This window comes from Lissotriton vulgaris, chromosome 7 (assembly GCF_964263255.1).
Source record: "Lissotriton vulgaris chromosome 7, aLisVul1.2, whole genome shotgun sequence".
In the NCBI taxonomy this organism is placed as follows: Eukaryota; Metazoa; Chordata; class Amphibia; order Caudata; family Salamandridae; genus Lissotriton; species Lissotriton vulgaris.
The window spans coordinates 1173120729-1173132510 of NC_141695.1; the positions used below are offsets into that span (position 1 = coordinate 1173120729).

At 45.3% G+C, this 11782-nt stretch overlaps 1 pseudogene; it reads left to right on the top strand.

The window, feature by feature from the left end:
- The window catches only part of LOC147703115 (adenylate cyclase type 9-like), a 92909-nt pseudogene extending 81768 nt beyond the window's left edge, over window positions 1–11141 (top strand).
- Window positions 11142–11782: the final 641 nt, after the last annotated feature.

An 11782-nucleotide genomic window follows, 5' to 3' on the forward strand; every position in this document is an offset into this window, starting at 1 on the left:
CTAATAGAGTTGCAAACAGGATAAACAGAATGAACCATGGGATCTCTCTCAGTGGGGGCATGAGTTACCAGCTTACACCCCTGCCACGAGGCAGAGTGGCTGGGCTACAAAATATAACAACAGCATATATACAGCCAGTAGCGGCCCATGGAGGGAGTACTGTATGGTGGTGAGGCGGGCGGGGAAGGGGCAGGGTGGGGAGGTTAGCAAACTCCGGCTCATGGCTGACCGGAGTAATGTAAAGAAATAAATAAGTAAAATGAATTTCATTGCATGCGCTGATAGGCCAAATGCGTTTCAGCGCCGCTACTGTATACAGCATGTATAAGACTGCAGACAAGGATGACCCATCTGTGCCTTAAGTACAGAGATTTGTGCAAATCAAACAATTTCAAAATGTATACATAAAGTTGAACACACTGGCCCATGTTTGCATTTGTCACTCAGTCATTGTTGCTAATATTGGCATCTTTCTCCGTGAGCTGTGAGGAGCAGGGCGATTTTTGTCCGGCGCATGTATGTTTAGCCTACTTGTGGGCTGACTTGGCGTCAGTAAAAAATGAGCTAGAACATCATATGAAACCTTAATTTTGTAAATAATGTTTGGTAGGGAGGAATTCCTTACGCGCGGCCTATTCCAGCGGGGTAAATTCAGGGAAAATACAGATGTTGTTCCCCTTGTAATTAATGGGGCCATGCTCCCTGGCAGCCCTGAGGATAGAGTCTCTGTCTTGGTAGTTCAAAATACGTGTGATAATGGGTATGCGCGTCCCACCCACAGGTGGCCTGGGACCCAGTGATCTGTGCCCTCTCTCCACTACCAATACATTTGACAGGGCCTGGGGAACAAGCCGGGTAGCAGTGACTCAACATAGGGCTCCATATTGGGAATGGCTGTAGTTTCTGGTATACCAGCAATGCGGGAGACTGCCTCCAAATCGTCATTCTTGGCCTGTATAACAGACAGGGCTTTCTCAATGCTGAGGAGGTGTTGTTTGGATTCAACTTGAAATTTGTGTGCTTCCGTTGGTTGGTTATCTAGAGTGTCAAGTCTTGTTTCATGTATGTCTACCTGGCGTTTAACTGAGTCTAGTCTGGATGTGAGAGCAATCAATTTACTATTTATGGATTTGAGGTTAGACCGTACATCTAGCATAATGGAGCTCAAATATTTTTCTTGTGAATAGCCCAGTATTTGGAAGTCTGAATCAGGCTCAGAGGTAGGGTCCATATTGCGGGTTTGTCGCTTGCTTTCAAAGGTGATTTTAGGCTGTTTTGGGTCATTTTTCCCCATATTAATCACTGGTGGAACGTCTTATGCAGCCTGGTTAGGTGTAGGGTCGTTGAGTGTGTCAAGGACACTGCAAGGTGGTGTGATGATCTGCCAGGTGGGTCTCTAGGCAGGGTGGACACCAGCACCCGCGCAGGGGCAGCGCGATGCGCAACCCAGCACAAACACTGATCAGTGCGAGGACGAGGATATAGTGAGCTGTGCTGTGTCGCGCACTCCACACCTGAGCCAACCCCCACCTTCCAACCCACCCAGATTTCCGAGTGCCCTCTAGCGTAGATCCCACCGTCCAGCGCTCCGCACGCCTCCCTCACCACCCACGTACCGGTCTCCGTGTCAGACCTGGTGGGGAATAGGTGAGCAAGTGCGCACGGGCACTAGACAACAAGAACCCACAGACCCATGCGGATACTCACTGTTGCGGTCAGACGCCTCACCGCCGCTGCTCCTATCTGCGTTGGTTGCTGGAGTCCTCCAGAACTCTCCTGTGAGTCGCGGTGGGTCACAGCCGTTGGTTGCTGTTTTGGGGAGTACTCAGAATGCCGTTCTGAAGTAGGCCCCAAATCTGTTCCTGTAATGCGCACCACGTGGGGCTCAGCAAGCCCGCCCTTGATGTTGCTGGGAGTCGCTGTGGAGGTGAGGGCCTGTAGCTCATATACTTGGCAACATGATGAAGACTTTCTATGGCGGTCCCAGTCAGCCCAGTCAGCCCCGCCTCGTCTACAACGCTGTTGAAGAGTCCCGTGTACCTGCCTGCAGGCGCCCAGGTTGCACTGTATTTGCATTGGGTTGTGCTCATTCGTGCTGCCGGCCTCAGGTAGGTGCGGTCGCCAGTCCGGTGTCGCCTAGTGTACTCCGTCGGGCCGCAGAGTGTCAACAACAAGCAACCTCAATGTTGGTCTGCCTGTGGCCCATAGCTTGGCCAAGCCCAATGAGGCACTGGTACCAGTCGGGCGCTATCGGGGCTTAAATCAGCACTGCAGTCTTCTCCGCCACGTACCCAAGCCCAGTATGGTGCATATAGTGTCGCAGCAGCATTGCAGTTTATGGCAATGGCCGCCAGTGCCGATATCGGGTACTACGTTCAGCTTGGGCCTGGCAAGTACCGGGCGACCCAGGTATATGGGTTTACCGGACGCCCACACCTCTCCCAGTCACCAATCCGGACCTCTGCACGTCTTGAAGTCATGCATTCTGAGGTTCTCTTAAATGCAATCTATATCTATATCTATATCTATACTACTATAATTAAGAGAGAGCCCAAACCTTTGAGGCGGGTAATCTCAGGAACCACAGCACCAATCAGAACACCCAATACAGCGTTGGAAAGGGCAGTTGCAGCAGAAGGACATAGGCTATGCAGACGTCCACCATATACATTTAAAAGGTAAAAGAACCATGCCAGCAAAGTAGTCCCTTGTGGGCGTGTCTGCGTTGTGCTGTGGGCATGTGCTGGGGGCGTGACAAACGCTGGGGGTGTGTGGTACGTTCCGCCCTTCATGCCATGCCTCATATTGTGTGCTGTGGGCGTGTGCAGGGGGCGTGGGCATGTGCGGGCGCGGGATTACGGAACAAAAAAGCAAGCGTTGTGCCCAATATTTCATTGTTTTTTCTTCCCAGGTTTTTTTTTTTTTAATGTCATTTTTAAAGCGCACTGCAACCCTACGGGCATCCTGGCTCTGTGAAAGTGCGACTGAGAACTGGGCATCATGGGGCAGAATACTGCGGAAATGGGCAGATTACTCTTGGGGCAGTTAGACTTTGGGGAAGAGCCATGTCTTTACCTTTTTGCGGAAAGGCATCAGTTCGTTTGTTTTCCTGATTGCAATAGGGAGGCTATTCCAGAGGTGGGCTGCTGCTATGCTAAAGGCTCTGCACCGTGAGTAGCTTTCCTGATCCTAGGTATGCTAATGAGATTGGTGGATGAGGAGCGGAGGGTCCGTGTGGGCTCATACCATTTGAATTTATTTTGTAGGGGTTTGGGACCCAGACCATGGGCTGCCTTAAAGACAGTGCATAGAGATTTGAAAAGGATCCTCTGACGCACGGGCAGCTAGTGTAGCTCGGCCAGTGCTAGAGTGGTAGAGGATCGTCGTCCTCGAGAGAGTGCCATTTTCGCTGCTGCCGCCTGGATGCTCTCGAGTCTGGAAATCAAATATGCAGGAGATTCCAGTAGCAGAGCGTTACAGTAGTCCAGGCGACTAAGAATAGTGCTCCTGACTACGGTTGCTCTAGCCTGTGCTGGGAGGAGGGGCAGCAGCTTTCGCAGGCCCCGCATTAGGGCGAAGCAGCTGCCCACCTGTTTGTTGACGTTGGTCTCCAGATGCAGGTTGTCGTTAAAGCTGACCCCCAGATTCCGCACCGTTTTTACTGGTGTCAATGGCTCACCTGAATCCAAGGGCCAAAAGTCAACAGGCAGGTTTCTGGCAATTCTTCCCACTTTGCAATGCATTATCTCAGTTTTGCCGCTGTTAAACTGTAGAGAGTTACTTTTTAGCCAAGTTGCCATTTCCAGCATGCAGGTGTGGAATGTCTCAAGTGATTCTGCATGGGTACTATCAAGAGAGATCATCAGCTGTGTGTCATCTGCATAGTTGATCACGCTAATGCTGTGAGCCTTGATGATGCCCATCAGGTGTTGCATATAGATATTAAAGAGGATCGGACTGATCGCAGACCCCTGTGGAACCCCATGTGGAACTCTGGCAAACTCACACTGGTATGGAGGGAGTGCCACTGCCTGCCATCTATCTGTCAGGTAAGAACGAAGCCAGTCAAACCCTGCTCCCTCTACTTCTGTACATTCCAGCTCCGGGTGTCCACCCTGCTCCCTTTAAATACCCCTGCACCCCATAATCATAACCCACCCTTACTCCTTAAAATACACCATTAAACACTAACCCATCTTAACCCTATAAATAAACACCCAAACCTATCCCTAAACCCTAAAAATACCCCTGTACCCCAAAACTCAAACCCATCCTGAACCCTATAAATACCCCTGCACCTCAAAACCCAAACCTACCCCTGAAACCTAAAAATACCCCTGTACCCCAAAACCCAAACCTAGCCCTGAACCCTAAAAATACCCCTGTACCCCAAAACCCAAACCTACCCCTGAACCCTAAAATACCCCTGTACCCCAATACCCAACCCTAGCCCTGAACCCTTAAAATACCCCTGTACCCCAAAACCCAAACCTACTCCTGAACCCTAAAAATACCCCTGTACCCCAAAATCCAAACCTAGCCCTGAACCCTAAAAATACCCCTGTACCCCAAAACGCAAACCTAGCCCTGAACGCTAAAAATACCCCTGTACCCCAAAACCCATACCTATCCCTAAACCCTAAAACTACCCCTGTACCCCATAACCCAAAACTATATCTGAACCCTTAAAATACCCAAACACCCCAAAACATATACCTCAGTACTCCAAAACTTATACCCCTATACCCATATTTACCTTATTCAAACATTTTTTAAAAAAACATGCTATTACCATTCATGCATTTACACCGAATTTCGTTGTAAACGTATGCGTGGTAAAAGCCTATAAAATGTTATGCCATGCGTTATAATGGCATTGCGGAGTCATGGTACTTTCGTAATTAAGTATGCGGAGTGATGGTATGCGGAAAGAAAGTTGCGGAATAATGGGTGTTTACCCTCCCCTGGTAAGGGCATTGGTGGCACGGCGGCCCACATCTCCAGCAACATACTCATATTTTTTCACCACTGATTTCAAAAATGCACAGGTCTCTCTCATTGATGGCCAGTACCGACATACACTTTTAGACACACCTCCTGCCACAAGTTCTAGAATTGCGAACTTTAGAGCTAGGGAGCTACGTTCGAATCTCGGCATCAGCTCAACATCCTGTGATTCCAGGCAAATCGCTTTGTCTCCCTGTGCCTACCACAAATGAATGTGTTCTTCTGTAATGTAAATTGTGCTCATGCCATGTTGTCGAGTTCGCGCTATATAATATTGCAAGGAAAAATAAAGTAGGGAAACTCGAGTTCACACACTACTGAATGCGCACTCTTAAGTGCATCAGCAGTGCACTGTGAATCGGAGCATTTCACAGGCCTGTCACAGATAAGAAATGCTATCAAAACGAAATCCTACAAAACAATATACTACTGGCCGGCAGCAATTCATACCCGGACAATGTCAGAACGGGCTGCTAGTAATTAATAAAAAGGTAAGAAAGTGAAATAAAAAAAATCCTAGGATCACACAATTTGGTAAAGCAGGGAAGCCGTGATTAATCCCATGTTATCTGTTTTCACATTGTGCAATTCAGACACTAGCTGTATATGCTTCTCTTCCCATACATCAACCATACTGCAGCCACCTTCTTAGAACTCCACTCGACCGCCACCATGCCAGCATCAATGCGTCCCTCGGTCACATCACAAACCAACTTTGAGGCCACCTGTGAAAATATTTGTGATTACCCATGGGCTAGATAAAAGAACCCCTTTGCATTGAAGACAACTGCCTGAAAGTCTCTCGACCCCCTAGAACGTGCGAGGGCTTTACAGTCGTGATAACCCACTCTGTTCAACTGAGAAGTCACGCTGACTAAACACACCACAGAGCAGTTGGGAACATAAAGGCTGACATTAAAATGACATGAAAGGTAACATTTCAATAAGCAAAAAGCATGCAAAATGGAAAATTATGGCTGAGGGGTTAGAAATGTATGGAAAATTAGAAAAATGCCACTATTAAAAATCAATAGACAAACTGTTGCAGTCAAAATGAAATTGAATGTAAACAAAGTGTACAATAGTTACAACTTCTTAAGTCACGCCGAGAGAGCAGACGAAGAACTCGCCACCCCTTGTGTGAAATCCACAGGTGCATGTGGCCAAACTCTGAAGATGCACTTACATAGGTATGGTTGAAGATAGGAATGTATTTGTTTAACAGGAGCAGACAGGGAGAAATTCAACATCCTCAAGCTCCAACTGTAATGTCCCACCCAAATGATTCATCTCTAACAACCTAATACAATAGAATTCCCAGAATATCCTAACATCCCACTCCACCTTCACAACTCAGCACACACAAACAGATAAAAAAACAAGCTCAATCAGAGCTAGACTACCCATGGGTGGTCTGTTTTTGAAGGTAGAACACCACGGTTGGTGCCTCTACCACTTTCTCCAGGGGAACAGCATTTACAACGCAACTTTCACCACACAATTTTTACAACGCAAGCCGTTACAACGACTTGCGCTGGGGGGTGCTGTAGGATAGGGAATAGTTTCATTTACTATCCAAAACCTTCCCTACTATCCACGGGGACTGGAGTTGGAATAGTAAATTAAACTATTCACTATCCTGCGCCCCCCAACGCAAGTCGTTGTAACGACTTGCGTTGTAAAACCTGCGTGGTAAAAGCATGCATAGTAACGACATACATCCCTTTCTCCACCTCCCCCAGGTAATTACACCAGAAATGAGAGACAAAAGAGAGGAGAAACAGAGAGAGAGTGAGAGAGAAAATAGAGAGGAGTACGGGTGAGGGGCTGGTTCGGAACATTTGCCAGGGCTGCTTTTGCTCCTAGTACGACCTTGAATGTGACAAGCTCCTGAAATGTTGAAGGAACATTCCTAACAGAAGAACTGTGCTTATTCACATCCGCACATGCAGTGGAAGGTGAAATTCCAGTACCATAACTTCACGTTAGGGACATCAAGAAACATATAACCCTCAACAGAATCATCACATCTACTCAATGCATCTGGCCAACAACACAAAGGAACCCTATTGAGATTCTAAAAATGCTTTCCTTCCACTCTGATGCCCTGGAAAAACCTCTACCAACCTAGTAGATTCCGGCAAAATAGGGATGCTTCTCCTTACCCATAGGCGGCTTGATGGCACAATGGATAGAAGATTTACCCCTCCTCTTATTCATGTACCTTTGCATCTTCTCCTTATGGATCCTATCGCATTAATGAACACTGTCAAAATCCTTTGCCCTGTCCATTCTGTGATTACCCGTAAGCAACCAAGGCAGCAATTTCAGCCCCGATTTTCTTGATTTCAACAATCCAAAAGGGGATCCACACCTGTAACGAATTTTGTGCTGTTATGCAAGTAAGTAAAGCAGTCTTTAAAGTTTTCCGCAGAAAGAACCCACCTCTAACTGCCAGCTGAATGGACTCTTTGACAACTCTATTGAACCTCTCATTTTGACCATTTTCTTGGGATGGTAATTAGCAACCCTCTTATATTGTACTCCGCGCAAAGCAAAATACACCTCCAATTTCCTAATTGTGAACCGTGGACCGTAATCAAATACTACGATCCCCGGTAATCCTTCTCAATAAAATACGTCCTCTAGGAATTTGATCACTGACCTAGAAGTAACTTATCCCAACTGTTTCCACATTCTTCACCTCTGGCAGCTTGGTAAAATAATCAACCTTCATCCGGTGACCTGGTGAAATAATAAGCCAGCTGTGGTAGTTTGTCCAATAAAGCGGAGGAGCGTCTCCCCACTGCTTTTCAGCAGTGCAAAAAAGGAAAAATAAAATGATAATAGCACAATGTTATTGTCATTTTATTTTTTCCTGCTGAGGCAGTTTTGCAGGGTGGGGCTGGGCTACTCACAGAGCAAGGGGAGGCGTGGTTTGGGCACTTTCTAAGTGCTATAAACGATAATAATAACTGTGGGTCTAAGGAAACTCAGAACTCTGTATTCAAAAAAATGTTGTGTCCACCACTTAATATGCTTGGACCCATCACTTAGTGTAACTGATGGGATTCCATTTCACAATCTGGACCACCCTGTTTGTCATCATTTGGGTCAGTCTCAGCAAGTGGTATGTCCACAGCGTATACTCAGTACACACCAGTATAGGTAACTGAAAAGCAGTGCACAAAAAATAACAAGTGAGAGTGAGTGGTTTAAAAATGGATAGTGGGTGCAGAGAGAAACTTTAATACAGAGCAATCCACTTCCAAGATTAAAAAACGTGGAGTGCAAAATAACAGTAATTTTAAACAAATATCTACTGCCTGTTTATGGAGGTCGACATGTTTCTGCAGTTGTAGATACTGTGTGTATCACCTGCTTCTTCAGGACCAAAATTATATTTTGCTACTGCTTGTAAAAGGTGAGTATGTGCTAAACAGAAATCAAACACTTTCTAAGTGCCCATAATGGTTTGGCCAGCTGTCTTGTGCCGGCCAAACAGGCATGCATATTTGGCCTGTTCTCCACCGGCCTGTAAGGCACAGCCTTGGTGGAGACAATTCACAGGATCCCAGTCCCTGTTTGAGTGCCCAACCAAGGCGCTCAGGCCCATCAGGACTCTGCTGTCATGCTGGTGACAGCAGCGTTGTGATTGGCTTATGGGAGCCTGTGTGCTTCCTGCTTCCGTTCCAGCACTCGTCAGGAGGAGAAACAGAAGAGAGACGTGGCCCTGAAGAGGTAAGTGTATTTTTTCTTTCTTCAACCCCCCCCCCGCCACCCCCGATCCAAGCCAACTGCCACTGTAATCAACCATCTCCATGACAAAAGTTTCTCTTGGGGCCATTCACCAAAAAGGCCCTTAATATCAATGGTCAGGTTCCTCTAAGGATCCACAGGGCATTTCACAGCAGAGGGCTCAGCAACACACAGTTTGGGTGCATTGTGTATTACAAGCACAGACAACATATTCCTCACCCACTCATTCTCCATTCCGTCAGCATGAAGCTTTCGTACAACTCTTGTATTCTTCTCCTTTTGGTCCTTGAAATGCATAGTTGACCTTTGTGATCAAGCATAAATAGCTTCCTCTTTACTAACACTGTTGGATCAATTTGATTACGTCTTGAAAAACAAGCATTGGCAAAGCAAATAGTGCCTATCTTTGGGATTATTTGGCTTTGTCAATAAATTTTAAAGATGTTGTACTGCACCCCCCCGGCACTGTGTAATATGGCTTAAGTGGATTTTTAAAGAAAAAACCTATAATGTGTTCTAAGCCCACTGTATGCAAACAATAGTTTTTTTGCAAACTAGGTGGCTTGCAATGTCTGCTAAGTAACACACAAAAAGACTAGGAAGGAGAAGAATAGAAAAAAACAGGAAATAATTCTGTGGGCTGCTGAATCTGGTTTCCCAGCCCCCTGCATCAGCTCACAGACACGACACAACTCATACAAAAAAATCACACCTTGTCCATGATGTGAGGAATTTCCCTTGTCCATGATGTGAGGAATTTCCATTTGGGGTGCTCTAGGGGCGCAAGAGAGCCTCACATCCACCTGAAAAGTTACTTCTCCACACAGGAAGCACTTTCTGAAGTAGTTGGGTGTCCCTGCATGTGTCCGAATGTTGGCATTCAACTCCAGGACACCGTCAGTGTAGGGGGGCAAGTAAGCAAATATACACTTAACATTTATCTACCACATAATTATTGACAGCATTGGTTTTTTGCACTGAATAATAATGGTTAACTACTGCACAATAGAACAAATTTAATCACCCTTAGAAAAATTACAGTGTGAATTAAACCTGTATGGACTGTAACTTTGTTTTGCAGATTTATATAGCCCGAACGCGACCCAAAGGTATTGGAGACAATTACTTGAGCACTAGTTACATTATACATTACGTTTTTTTTGGAGGCATGGGGAGATCAAGCAATTTGCCCAGAATCACAGGATGCTGAGCTGACGCCAAGACTCAGACCTGGTTCTGCAGTTCCAAAGTCGGCGGCTCTGGAGGTAACTCCTCATCCTCTAACCAAATGAGCCTTCTGGGTTAGAAGCAGCTGTTTGCAGATGGAGCTAATCCCTATGAGACACCTTACAATGATTGTGACCTGCATTTTACACAATTACTTCTTTCAGAAATGCAGTAGTTTAAGGAATTAGTGAATTGCCTCAGCTGTTCTAGCTCAACCCGTAAACTGCGAACAAACAGATTGCGTGGGGGCCCTCTGTAATTATGTGTGAATGTTATTTCTCATGTTGTGTTTCACGGAGAGAGACAAAGTGCTGTCATATAAACGTGCACACATTTTCCCTCAAAGGCATTCTTCGTTATCAAACATGAAAAGTAGACACATAGTAAAGCAACATGACCCCCCATTTCTTTTAATCTGTTTGATAAATATATCGAGTTTGGACTAGCACCAGAATTCAGCTTTTTAAAGTGGACAAAAAGCTGAATTCTGCTTGTACAAAATAAATGTTCATGTTTTGATAATGAAGAAAGCCTTTTCCTGTAGTAAAACATTCAAATTTTACTGACACCTCGAAGGAGGTGGTAACCCATATGCAAATAGAAAGGGGTTTCCAACTACCGCTCCCCCCCTTTGAGAATGTTAAAAAAGCATTTAAGAACAGGCATTGGTCCTGTAGACTTACAAGTTTCATTTTGTTTTTTAAATACATCCCGTTTTTCTTTAAGGAATATGGGCTGCACTTAAAAAAACAAATGATTCTTTAAAAAGCAATGGGTGTTCTGCTGACTGTAGCAGGCCATCATCCCTGTGATTGCTGTGGATTCCTAAAGGGTCATAAATTGCGACCTACCTCACTAATATTCATGAGGTAGGTCTATTTGGGACCCCATTATGAATCACTATTTTAAAAATTATTCTTTAGTACATTAAGAATTGTGATTTGGGTAGCCGACATGTAGAAAAAGCAGAATCTATATTTGAACAGATAATGTCCATACGGATGGTGATTCAGAAAAGGATCTGGGACACGGCGTATCACAAATGGCCGTCCAGACAGGCATCCTGCTTTGAGAATAGTGAAGAAATTGGGCATATACTCGCTTCTCAGCTTGAGATCGCAACTCCAAGAACACCATCTCTAGAATAACGCAACTAGATTAGCAACTTAGAGAGTGGTTGCACCCTTCCAGAATTTTCCTTTTTTGTTGGAATCAAAACCCTGGAACCCCCAGGACTATGCTGGATTTCCGTTTTATCGATGCAGGCCTGAACTTGGAGAGAGGCTCCAGCATTCAGGATTGCCAAATCCTGCACTCTTCGCTGGAAAGCATTAACAGTATCACCTCTCCACCACTGTGATGCCATCGGCAGGCTGTTGGGCACAGAAGGACATCACAAATGAAAATGTTTCATTATAAATTATCATTAAAAAAGACATACATTAACTTTCTACATGCTAGCTTAATATGATTTGGGATAAGAAAATCCGGCATCTTTAATTTGCTGTTTATTACACTTGGTACTGGGATCCAATGGGCAGATTTTTTCATTACATTTTGAGTGCTGTATTTAAATGAATTTAATTGATGCATGAATCTTGACAAATGACCTCTTCACAGGTAACATCACTACCTTCAGAGTGGCGATACAGTCCAACCACTTGCTCAGTATATCACTTTTTCATAGTTGATCAGTTGTTCCGAATTATGTATACCAACCTACACTTCACTTTGGACCTGTTAAAAACAATCACACTACTACGAAGGGTATGAGGCTGAAACATGTCGA